We start from the raw sequence: 10,881 nt of genomic DNA, 5'->3' as shown, positions 1-10,881 counted from the left end.
ACAGCCTTAAGTTGAAGCACTCAGTTAGCAATCCTATATCTGCCGAGGAGGGCTGGATATTTAAGTGATTTCCTCTTTGGGGCCTTACAAGCCTTGTGGGGTTCGTGCCACCTTAGGAGCCTGGGCAGAGTTTGAAAGGTTTAAGTGCAAGAGAGACTATATTTCCCAGAAAAGGGAAATTTGTCTTTTACAAACCCCGCAGTACCCATTTTGCTCACATCCATTTTATGATTATAATTACTTAGATTACTTTTATTTTAGATGAAGGAAAACAATAATGAAAGGGTAACTAAATAAAAAACCTCAGAAAAAGAAGGAAAACACTGTGGTTTCTGTTCAGAATTTTTAACCCTTCAGCAAGAGGAAGGGCTGGGTCTCTGGAGGTGGAGGAAAAGGCTGGCTTGTACTGACATACAGACCACTGAGATTTCAATCTGCTCTTTTCAATAAAGCATTCATGCCTGCCCTTAAAAAAGGTGAATCTCCCATGTATTTTCTGTGCCTAAATGAGTTGTGACTCTCCAGATGTCAGCAGCAAAATTGGGCATTATAAATACATATAATAAATATATATTTTATATATATGCACAGAATCCCAGAATGGCAGGGGTTGGTAGGGCCCTCGGGAGCTCACCCCATCCCACCCCTGCTTGAGCAGGCACCCCCAGAGCAGGGGCACAGGACTGCGTCCAGGCGGGGTGTGAATGTCTCCAGGGAAGGGACCCCACAGCCTCCCTGGGCAGCCTGTGCCCCTGCTCTGGCACCCGCACAGGGAAGGGGTTTGTCCTCATGTTCAGGGGGAACTTCCCGTGTTCCAGCTTGTGCCCGTGGCCCCTTGGCCTGGCGTTGGGCACCGCTGGAAAGAGCCCGGCCCCATCCCCCTGACACCCACCCTTCAGGTATTTATAAGCACTGATGAGATCCCCCCTCAGCCTTCTCTTCTCCAGGCTGAACAAGCCCAGGTCTCTCAGCCTTTCCTCACGAGGGAGATGCTCCAGCCCCTCATCACCTTCGTAGCTCTGCGCTGGACTTGCTTGAGCAGTTAAAATAAGTATGTTTATACACCTATAATGCAGTTAAGTGAATTTAGCGGGCAGATCCAAACTGCAGAAGGTCCTTTCCACGAGGACCCCTCAGAGACGGGCAGTACCGAGCAACGGCTCACCTGCGGGCATGTCTCTGCTGCCGGCGGTTCTGTCATGGGTGAGCTGCTGATGCACAGAGCTGCTTTGTCACTGCTGGGAATTTCCAGAAGACTTGTCAAATCTGGGGGTTTTGAGGAGTTTTCTGCCAACAGGAGGTCTAATTCCCACAGAAACAGAGACACGATTGTGAGGAGAGACACTAAGGTGTCTCTATTGCAGAGACGCCCACTCCCTCCATCCTTGCTGGGGTGCACCGAGAGGGGAATGCTGTAGCGCTCAGCCAGGACAAGGGGCGGGAGGGGGGAGAAGGGCACTGTGTTCTGCAGTGTGTCACCTCTGTCCATTAATGATCCATTGCTCCAGCAATGGTGCAACTGCCTTCATCCCTGCTTAGCTTGTCTGATCGCCTTGCAATGCTCGCTGGCTGATGCCCTCTTTACACAGAGCAGCACCAAATACCTGTGACACCCCCCCCCCAAGCTCCCTGAAGGTCTCTGGGTCTGAACAAAGGTTTAGAGCCTCAAACAAGTAACTGATTTTATGTGAATTAGATAAATAATTAAGATAATCATCAGTCTGAAGCTGTTGCCGGCAGGTCAAGGCCCTATTTCAGGTTTCGGCGCAGAGTCCAGCCCAAGGGTCCAGCGAGGTGAGGTTTGTTTGGTCTCAGTGACTACGCTGTATTCATGCAAGTACAGTGGTGAATTGAGAAAGGCACCTCCGGTGCCTGCAGCCTGCTGCAGTAAGGCAAACAGAGGTTATCATCCCGCAAATGCCTTTGAATGTGAGAATTGCTAAAATAAGAGAAATCTCAAAGCAGGGACTCATGAGTGCTGGAGACAATTTATCTTTATGAACGTCCCCCATCCCTTTTCCAGTTCTCATCACAGCGGTGGAAGCTGCCTTTCCTTCTTGCTCTAATACATAAAACCCCACAAAGGACAGAAAACTTGTTCTTTTCAGGGCTTCTCACTGCACTGGCTATGCCCAAAGCTCAGAGCATTAGAAGTACTGCCTGGATGGGGTTTGCTGAATTTAATTGAGCCTTTCTGGGTGTTTCACCCAAAAAAAGGACACAGCATCTACTTCTGGATCACGCATGAACCCCAGGAAGCAAGTGCCATACGCCTTACACCCGCCTTGAAGTGGATGGTAAGCTTCTAGGAAAGCAAGCAGATGTATTGGTCTCTGTGCAGTGGCAATCAGGAAGGGAATTAAAATTATGATATGTTGCCATGGTAATGAAGTCCCAGGATTTGGCTAGGAGGAAAAGTGAGGTTGTAGCTAGTTGCTCATGAATTCCTCAGTAGGCTTTTCAATACCCTGTTTCCTTTAAATGAAATTGGAGAAAGACTTGCAGTTCATAGTGGGGATAAAAATTTTATGAAGCTAAATCTAGGCAGTGTTTTAGTGTCAGGCAGCATTAACCCACAGCATGAACACATAAATAATTGAAATCTCAAATACCCCAGCGCTCTGGGTTAGAGCACCAGCATCACTCGAGGGCCGGTGCTCCGCGGGCAGCCCTGGGCAGCCCAGAAGCTCACACGCCTCTTCCCGAGCAGCCTGTGCATCCTGGGCTGGATGAAAACACCCTTCCCTGTATCCTCCCACTCCCCCACCTCCATACAGGATTTCTTCTGGCCAGAATAAAACAAGATAAATCTGGCAGGTTTCCTCTGGCTTGGAGCAGGTGAGTTTAGCTGCTTAGGGAAGTATTTACAGCTCTCTCTTGAAGTCCAGTTTTCTGCTTATCCGTAGGAGCCTGGCTGTGGGCTGGAGGATGGCTGCGGGCTGGAGTTTGTGTGTGTGAGATCAACTCTGCCCCTGCCAGGAGCCAAAGAAAGAGAATCCTGAAACAGGTGAACAGAAAAATAAATGCATTTAATAATAAAATATCATGGAAGTGAACCAGAGTGGAAAGATTGCAAAGCACTGCTTGTTTGTGAGGGTGACAATTGGTTTTAAAAATGGATATTTAAGGGAGATTTAAAAAAAAGAAAAAACACATTCTTTGGGTATTTTTGGCCAATCCTGTCCTTAGCTCCAACTTTACATTTAAAACAAACTTAAGTAGAACTGGCTGAAAATTAATTGAAAATAATTGAAAAAGTAATTATTTAAAAAAGCTTTTAATGTTTTCAGCAAGAATAACACTAGGAAAAGGGAACTGGCCCTAGGTTCCCCCCAAATTTTATTTTAATAATCCTATTTTCTGTTTTTCTTTTCCCATCTCCCCCTTTCAGAGGGAAATGGGGAAGGTAGGGGGGAGAACAGATCACCCATCTGCAGGGCAGGACAGAGGGTGAGTGGGGAAAAAAAGGGAACGAAACCAAAGCATAGAAAAGTAGAAGTTTTGAGGGCTTTCAAGGACCGTTTTCAGGGAGAAAAAAAGAGACATTTTCTTGTGACAGTGAGATGTTCTATGTTGAGAAAGAGGCTTGGATGAAAAACGCTGACTAGAGAGAAAGAAATGCCATGTGGCATCACCTTCCCTCTGCTCTACTCCACCGAAGAGCCAGTCGGGGAGGGCGGGATAAGGTACCTCAGCTGGCCCCATCCCTGTGCCCTCTGCTCTGCCGCTCGCTCGGGCACGGTACAGCTTTGAGCCCCATCTGTGGCTGCCCGTCCCCCTCCGCTCCTGCCGGGCCCCTTGTACCCACTGCCTCCTTCTGCAGAGCCAGCGGGATCTTGCGGCAGATGCTGCCAAAGTCCAGCCCTCCTGCTGCGGGCATTTAGTGCTCCATGTTTTTCCCTTGCTGTGCAGCAATGCCAGGCGGGATTGGCAGCTGCTGGCAAGGGGAAAACTCAGCTTGTCGTGGCAGCAGCATCGATGTCTGTTGGGTAAATAGATGTGTACAAGTAAAACTTCACCTGTGTTGTTTCAAGATGGGTTGCTGTCGGCCTCGGTTGAGGTTGGCTGCTATTCCTACACCATGGTGCACCAGGCAGAGGCATTTCATTCCACCCTGGAGGTTTTTAACTTCAGTCTCACAAAATTCTTTCTACCATGGCTGTGCTGCCGTCCAGCGAGAGCTGGGCAGGCTGGAGAGCTGGGCCCGGGGGAGCCTCGGGGAATTCAACAGGAGCCAGTGCCAGGTCCTGCCCCTGGGGAGGAACAACCAACCCCCCGCACCAGCACAGGCCGGGGGGGACCTGCTGGAGAGCGGCTCTGCTGAGAGGCCCTGGGGGTGCTGGGGGGCAGCGAGGTGACCCTGAGCCAGCACCGGGCCCTTGGGGCCAAGGGGGCCAGCGGTGCCCTGGGGGGCATGGAAAGGAGCGTGGCCAGCAGGGCAAGGGAGGTTCTCCTCCCCCTCTGCTCTGCCCCAGTGAGGCCACATCTGGGGGGCTGCGTCCAGGTCTGGGCCCCCCCAGTTCAAGAAGGGCAGGGAACTGCTGGAGAGAGGCCAGTGCAGAGCTACGAAGGTGATGAGGGGACTGGAGCATCTCCCTGGTGAGGAAAGGCTGAGAGACCTGGGCTTGTTCAGCCTGGAGAAGAGAAGGCTGAGGGGGGATCTCATCAGTGCTTATAAATATCTGAAGGGTGGGTGTCAGGGGGATGGGCCGGGCTCTTTCCAGCGGTGCCCAACGCCAGGCCAAGGGGCCACGGGCACAAGCTGGGACACGGGAAGTTCCACCTGAACATGAGGACAAACCCCTTCCCTGTGCGGGTGCCAGAGCAGGGGCACAGGCTGCCCAGAGAGGCTGTGGGGTCCCTTCCCTGGAGACATTCACCCCCCGCCTGGACGCGGCCCTGTGCCCCTGCTCTGGGGGTGCCTGCTCAAGCAGGGGTGGGATGGGGTGAGCTCCCGAGGGCCCTACCAACCCCTGCCATTCTGGGATTCTGTGATTCACTGTTAGAGAACACAAGTGTAGGTGGATAAGCTCGATATTGGGAAAATTGCTAGACGAGACATGCCCTCTTCACCTGCTTCAGCACGGAGCCATAGGCCATCCACGTTATAATCAGGGTGATTGCTAGGAGCAAGTATATCAGAGCCCTTCTCAGCTGTACAATAACTGTAAAAAAGTGGAAACAAAAGGTGAAATTAAGAAATCAGCACACTCTCACCTTCTGCAGGGCCCCTGCCTGGTGCCTCTGCTGTGCAAGAGAAAAAAAATGCAGGTCCCTGAAGAGCTACCGTTGCATGGCAGGATGGCATAGGGGCACATCAGTACAACTGTGGCTGACACTGGTAAAGGCTGGGGTGCTGCAACCAGTGAATTTCGCAGAGCCTGGGGACTTGTGTACCATCCCAAGAGCAGCGCCTAGCTCTTCTCAGCATGCGTTCCCATTTCCACCAGTGATTGCATTCCCTAAAACCCACCTGCCAGAGGGGGTGGGTGTGGTTTTTGCAGCCATCACACAGACCAACTTGCTGATCCTCTGCTGAGATGCCCAGCCTGCTCAGGGGCTGTTTCCCCCTGCACCTCCTACTCTAGAGTCTATTTGCAGTGGACCTTCTCTGAAAAACAAGCAGCACTGCCCTGGAGCTGACTTTGGGAGCCTCCAAACGCCTCCAGCAGCCCACCTTCCATATTAGCCCTAGACAAGTGTCTTTTGGGCCCTGGAAGAGGGAGAACCAACGCCTCATGGCAGCTGTGGAGGTGAGAGTGAAGTAAGGGGCTCTGAGCAACCAGACCTTGCAGAAGTGCCTGGAGGAAGAGGAGTCATGATCTTGCAACAGGGGGATCTAATGGCCCCATGGAGGGATGGAGCTGGAGGAGGTTAGGGTGGGGGTGTTTTCTGGGGGAGACCCAGGTTTGCACCAAAGCTCATTTTGTGACACTGAGGGACTGAGCATTTTGAGCAAATGTTGATGACAGTAAAATAAACCTTAATGGCCATTGCAAGTTACTTGCCCTCCCTCTCTGCAGAGCAGTCAGTGGGCAATAGCCTCGGGGAGGACCAAGGGGCACAGGGTCTCCGTGTGCTTGCGTGAATGTGTGCTGTTCTCAGGGTGTGTGGTCTGACCTGGCTGTGTTCACCAGTGCAGAAGAAGCATTTTGCACTACTGTGAGGTAGGAGGTAGCCAGCGGACCTTCGCCAGTGCTCAGGCTCTTTGGGTGTCTTCTGTGGAGCTGTCAAGGGGGAAGAGGGCAGAATGCTGGGCCTCACTAAAGCCTTTGCAGACCTCCAAAAATTGGATGCTGTTCAGAGATGTATCTGAATAGCAGTGTTTGTAGTCCCCACAGGGACCTTGATGATACGCCAGGGCTTCTGGTTTTGGGTGGAATCAGGCCATTGTGAAAGAAATCTCCATCGCATTGGATATCACGCTTCCCTCTAGAGCCATGGGGGTCACAAAGAGGTCAGAAGCACTGGTTTTGCTAGGCATAGTGATAGGGGTTTTGTTCAGCTGGGAATCTAAACCGGGTTTTTCCACACTAGGGAAAACTTGAGACATTAGACCTCGGAGACTTCCCCTCTGCCCAGAGCCCAGCGCACAACAGCCCTGCTGTGTGCCCGAGAGGTGAGCGGTGCTGCCTGGCAGTGACTTTGCACCTCAAGAGAAAATAAACACGAGGAATAACTTCTGGCTCTTTCTCTCTGGTGCTACACTTGGGCTGGCTCCACCACGGCATGTGAATAAAGTGTCAGGCTGGCTGCTGTCGGATGAGTAGGTTGATTTTGAGTCTTTTTTTTTTCTTTTCTTTTAGGCTATGAGAAAACAAAAGTACCAAAGGAAAGACTTTTTTCCCTCGAAAGACTTTTTTCCCTCCCTACTGTGCTAAGCCAAGCCAGACTCATGTGATTGCTCACTCAGCCTGGGAAGCAATGGTTTTCAGATGCTCTGGGATGTGGAAGTGGGCAAGGGTGCCTATTTAAAACAACTTTTCTTTTTACTGCTAGGTTTGAATGACTTCTAGAGGTGATCAAAAATGGAAAATCACTATAAGGTGTCTCTGTGGTGGGAATATTTATGTCAATTGTTTACCTTCCATAGACCTCCAAATTGGGCCTGTTTTAATTTAAAAAAAAAATCAGGAATATTCCTATTAACCTGCTTTTCCTTCTTTCTTTTTTTCCTTTCTTTTTAAATACTATGTCTCAGTAATTGCTTAGATACACTCTCCATTTTCAGTACAAACTTGAACAATTGTCAGAATCAGTTGTGATATGCAAATTTACAAAAGTCCTGATCAGAGGTTTTTGAAAACTCTTCCATTCACAAGGTTTTTCCACTGAAACGTTTGCTAAGTCAAAGCTGACATCACAAATCTCTGGTAGCATGTTAATATTTCTGAGGTTGAGATTGACTCAAATTTCCTGCTAGGGACCATGGTGCAGAATGTAAATAAAATAAACAGGGTTAAATTAAAACTGAGCAGGGCTGCTGTGTTATTTAAGAGCAATTTTTAATTAGACAAAACTTTCTCCAAAACTTTTAATGGCCTTTTCTGAAAAATGATTGAATTTAAGTAAGTTTCTCTAGTATTTTTTGAAAAGAGTAAAATTAAACTGCTAAAGCCCCAGAGGTACCAACATGCCACTTCAGCCAAGACAACTAAATCGTCCAGCTTAAAAACAAACTATATTTTACTGAAAGAATGAGAACTTACAAAGGAAATATGAACTGCTTCTTCAGAAAGGGTGGGGAAGGGGAAGACCCCCCACTTACTGAATGCACTCTTGCAGCAAAAGACCTCTAAAACAAATTCTCATTTCCCATTGGAAACGTGCAGATCTCCTATCAGCTGAAAAACATTGTGTTTTGGCATTAAAAGTAATTGCTAAAACTTCTTAACCAGAAACAGGAGGTAGGCTGGGGAAAGGGAAACCTCCGTGGGATGTGTGCTGCCTCCCACTTGCAACCGTTTCGAGTGTCAGAGAGCAGCTGACTGGGGATGGCAGGTCCGCCGTGCCTGGCTTAATGAGGCAGATCATTACAAAAAGATAGGTCTCTAACGGCAAGCACTGGAAGTGTTGAACCCTTATTGCAGCGTTCTCAGGGGTGTTCATTTTAATCGATGCCTGGATGGTCAGATTAGGTCTGTTTGCTCTCTTCTGTGAATTACTGTGCATTAACAAAGGTCTAATTTTATAGTGTTATTGTTAAAGAAGGTAATACAAGCCTGGGAATACTGGCAAGGAAATAAACTTTTGAGGTCCATGCCAGTAGTTAGGTCTCTGAACTAGCTCTGGTAAATGAGCAGATCAAACAGAACTTTGACTTTCAGCTCAAACAGAGCCACCACCCATTTTGCAGACTTTCCATTAAGTTCTCCCCAATGCTTTTTAATTATGTTTCTGTTCTCCCTGTTCCTCTGGCGAGAGAAACTGGCTGTAGGGGAAGGACCACGGTTCCTCCTGGTCCCATCTGTGCCAGTTAGACCTGGGAAGCACCGAAGACTTAAGTGCTGGAGCTCCTGCCAGAGGACTGGCATGACTTAGACTTCAGAGCCTTGCTTTTGACTGTGCTCATTGGAGCTTTCTTCATCTGCCCCCTTGGCAGCTAGGTGTGCAGAGGAGCGATGGGTCTTTTGGCTTCTGTTTTGCCAGGGAACTGGTTTTGTGAGGGGTAGCGTAAACCTTCACCAGTGACAGAAACAGATTCAGACCAGGGTAATCCTAATGGAGACCACTGGGCTGTCCGAGAGCGGTCACAAACCAGGCCTCTGCATGCTGGTGCTTGCAGTCACCAGCAGTTTCATTAGCTCAAAAGTGCCGGCCACCGTGTGTTGTGAGATACAGGTCCTGGAGGCCAAGACCAGAGCTGAAAGGTTATTTTGTGCTGTACCGATCTAAAGAACATTTTTAATGGCAAAGTAACTTCTCGGCTCCTGATAGATGGCCTTTTGGCTGAGCCTGTCGCTGTTTGTCCCAATGTCATCCTACTGCTGCTCTGACTGAACTCGGTGATCTGGGATGACTGTCAGCTGGCTCCAGAAAGGGACAGCATGAGGGTGGTTACAACTGCTTCTCTGGTTTGCCTCCTACATGCTCTTTGGCCAGAAGTGAGAGGGTCTGAGCCAATAACTAAAAATACAGTCTTGTGGCCTCGGATAAAGGTAGTTTGCCAGCAGGAGCTTCTCTGCAGGAGTCCTTGCATCCATCCTAGCACAAAATCATGTGTGATGTTGGGGGGAAGTCGGTGTCCCACTGTTCCTATCTCCTGCCAAGGTGCCTTTGTCTCGGCTCATGCTGAGCCATGGTTGGCTGCAGCTGGAAATGTGTGGGCTCTTCTCCCAGTCAGATCTCCATCTCACCAGGGATGCTACCACAGAATAAATAAGAAAGAAACCTTTTTGCAGTGAGCCCTGCAAAGGCGTTCTGGCAGATGGCTGAATTGCTCAAGGCAGTAGAAGATAATACTCGTGATAGGTGGGGACCCAGATTGGGTGGACATACAGGATAGATGGTGCTAAGTTCTTGGGTCTAGTGGTGCTGTGTGTGGTGGTTGCCAGTGGTAAGTCTGAACTCACTTTCTGTCATGGGGAGCCAGCACTGATTTAGAACAGGTTTGGTCAATGGTCTCTGCAAATATTCTTTGTTCTGTGCTCACATCCCTTCATTTTCTCTCCAAGTCTGTCCTTAGTGTAAAAGGAGATGCCAAGGTGAATCCAGGCATTACATCATGGACATCCTGTTGCTTCAGACCCCGGCATGTGTTTGACTTGGCTAATGTTTCTTTCTCAAGATCGATGAGTGCCCATCCTGTTTGCCTTTCTCTGAAGATAAAATAACCTCCCTCCCCAGCCCTCCTGGGATTAGATTCCAGGTCTGGGCAGCCCAGCTGTGACAAAGGACAGGTGTGGGTCTGCAGGCAGGACGGGGCGCCGGGGCATCCCTGCTGCCCTGCGGACGTTGCTCTTGCGAGACGAACTGTCTCCATGACCATTCCAATTAGTAGGGGCCTCTGCTCCCCGCCCTGCTCAGCAGGTTGTGTGTGTTTGGGGAGAAAAATGAGAGGAGGGAATTGGAAGACATTACTGTCTGTGGGAAGTGTGGAGCAGAGAGTAATAGATTTGAGGAAGGGAAAAAAAGACAACAAAGTATTCCAAGGGTTGGGTTAAGAATGGACAAATTGATGGTATGCAACATACCATCAATCCTGTTTAGGCAGGCTGTGCTTCTGATCTTGGCTACGCACTTGTTTCTCTTAACTCTCTTATTTCTTGGTCTTGGTTTGGTCTGGGCCCATGCATGTTGGGAAGGACGTTCCCTCTAGAAAGCAGAGGATTCCCACAGCTCTGCAGTGTCCCTGGAAGAGCCAAGCACAAAACCGCTGGGGCTGCATAAAGCTGGCAGAGTTACAGCCACGGAGCAACCAGCAGCAAAGACAACCGTGATCCAGAGCCTCCCACCCATCAGTAATTCAAGCTTTAAGCATTGTTAAAGGCTCTAGATGGCTGCAGTACGTACAGCAACAGTCTGCATTTGGTCTTTAAAAGGAAGGTCTGTGTTCAAGGAAACAGTGGGAAGAGGGATGTTGGTTTCCAAAGTGAAACTTAGATGGCAAAGCCAAGGTGGGTCACGGGTTGTAGGACTGGAGGGGGACAGTGGTTTGAGTAAAATAAGGGCTCTTCTGATTTCTTGAGGTGTAGTAGCAATTGAAGACCCCAGTATAGGTCAGGATATCGCTGTGCTGTGCTAGTGCCTGTCCCCCGTATTGCAGGTGAGAATGGTTTTCTGCTGAAGACGTTACGCCTGCTTTACAGGATGGGCATAACTGAGCTTATTCTTCCTTCTGGTTTATTGAAGGAGTTAGTGACTGCCGGGGATTAATCCCAG

This window comes from Phalacrocorax aristotelis, chromosome 16 (genome assembly GCF_949628215.1).
Source record: "Phalacrocorax aristotelis chromosome 16, bGulAri2.1, whole genome shotgun sequence".
NCBI classification, from domain to species: Eukaryota; Metazoa; Chordata; class Aves; order Suliformes; family Phalacrocoracidae; genus Phalacrocorax; species Phalacrocorax aristotelis.
This window is presented reverse-complemented; position numbering follows the sequence as displayed.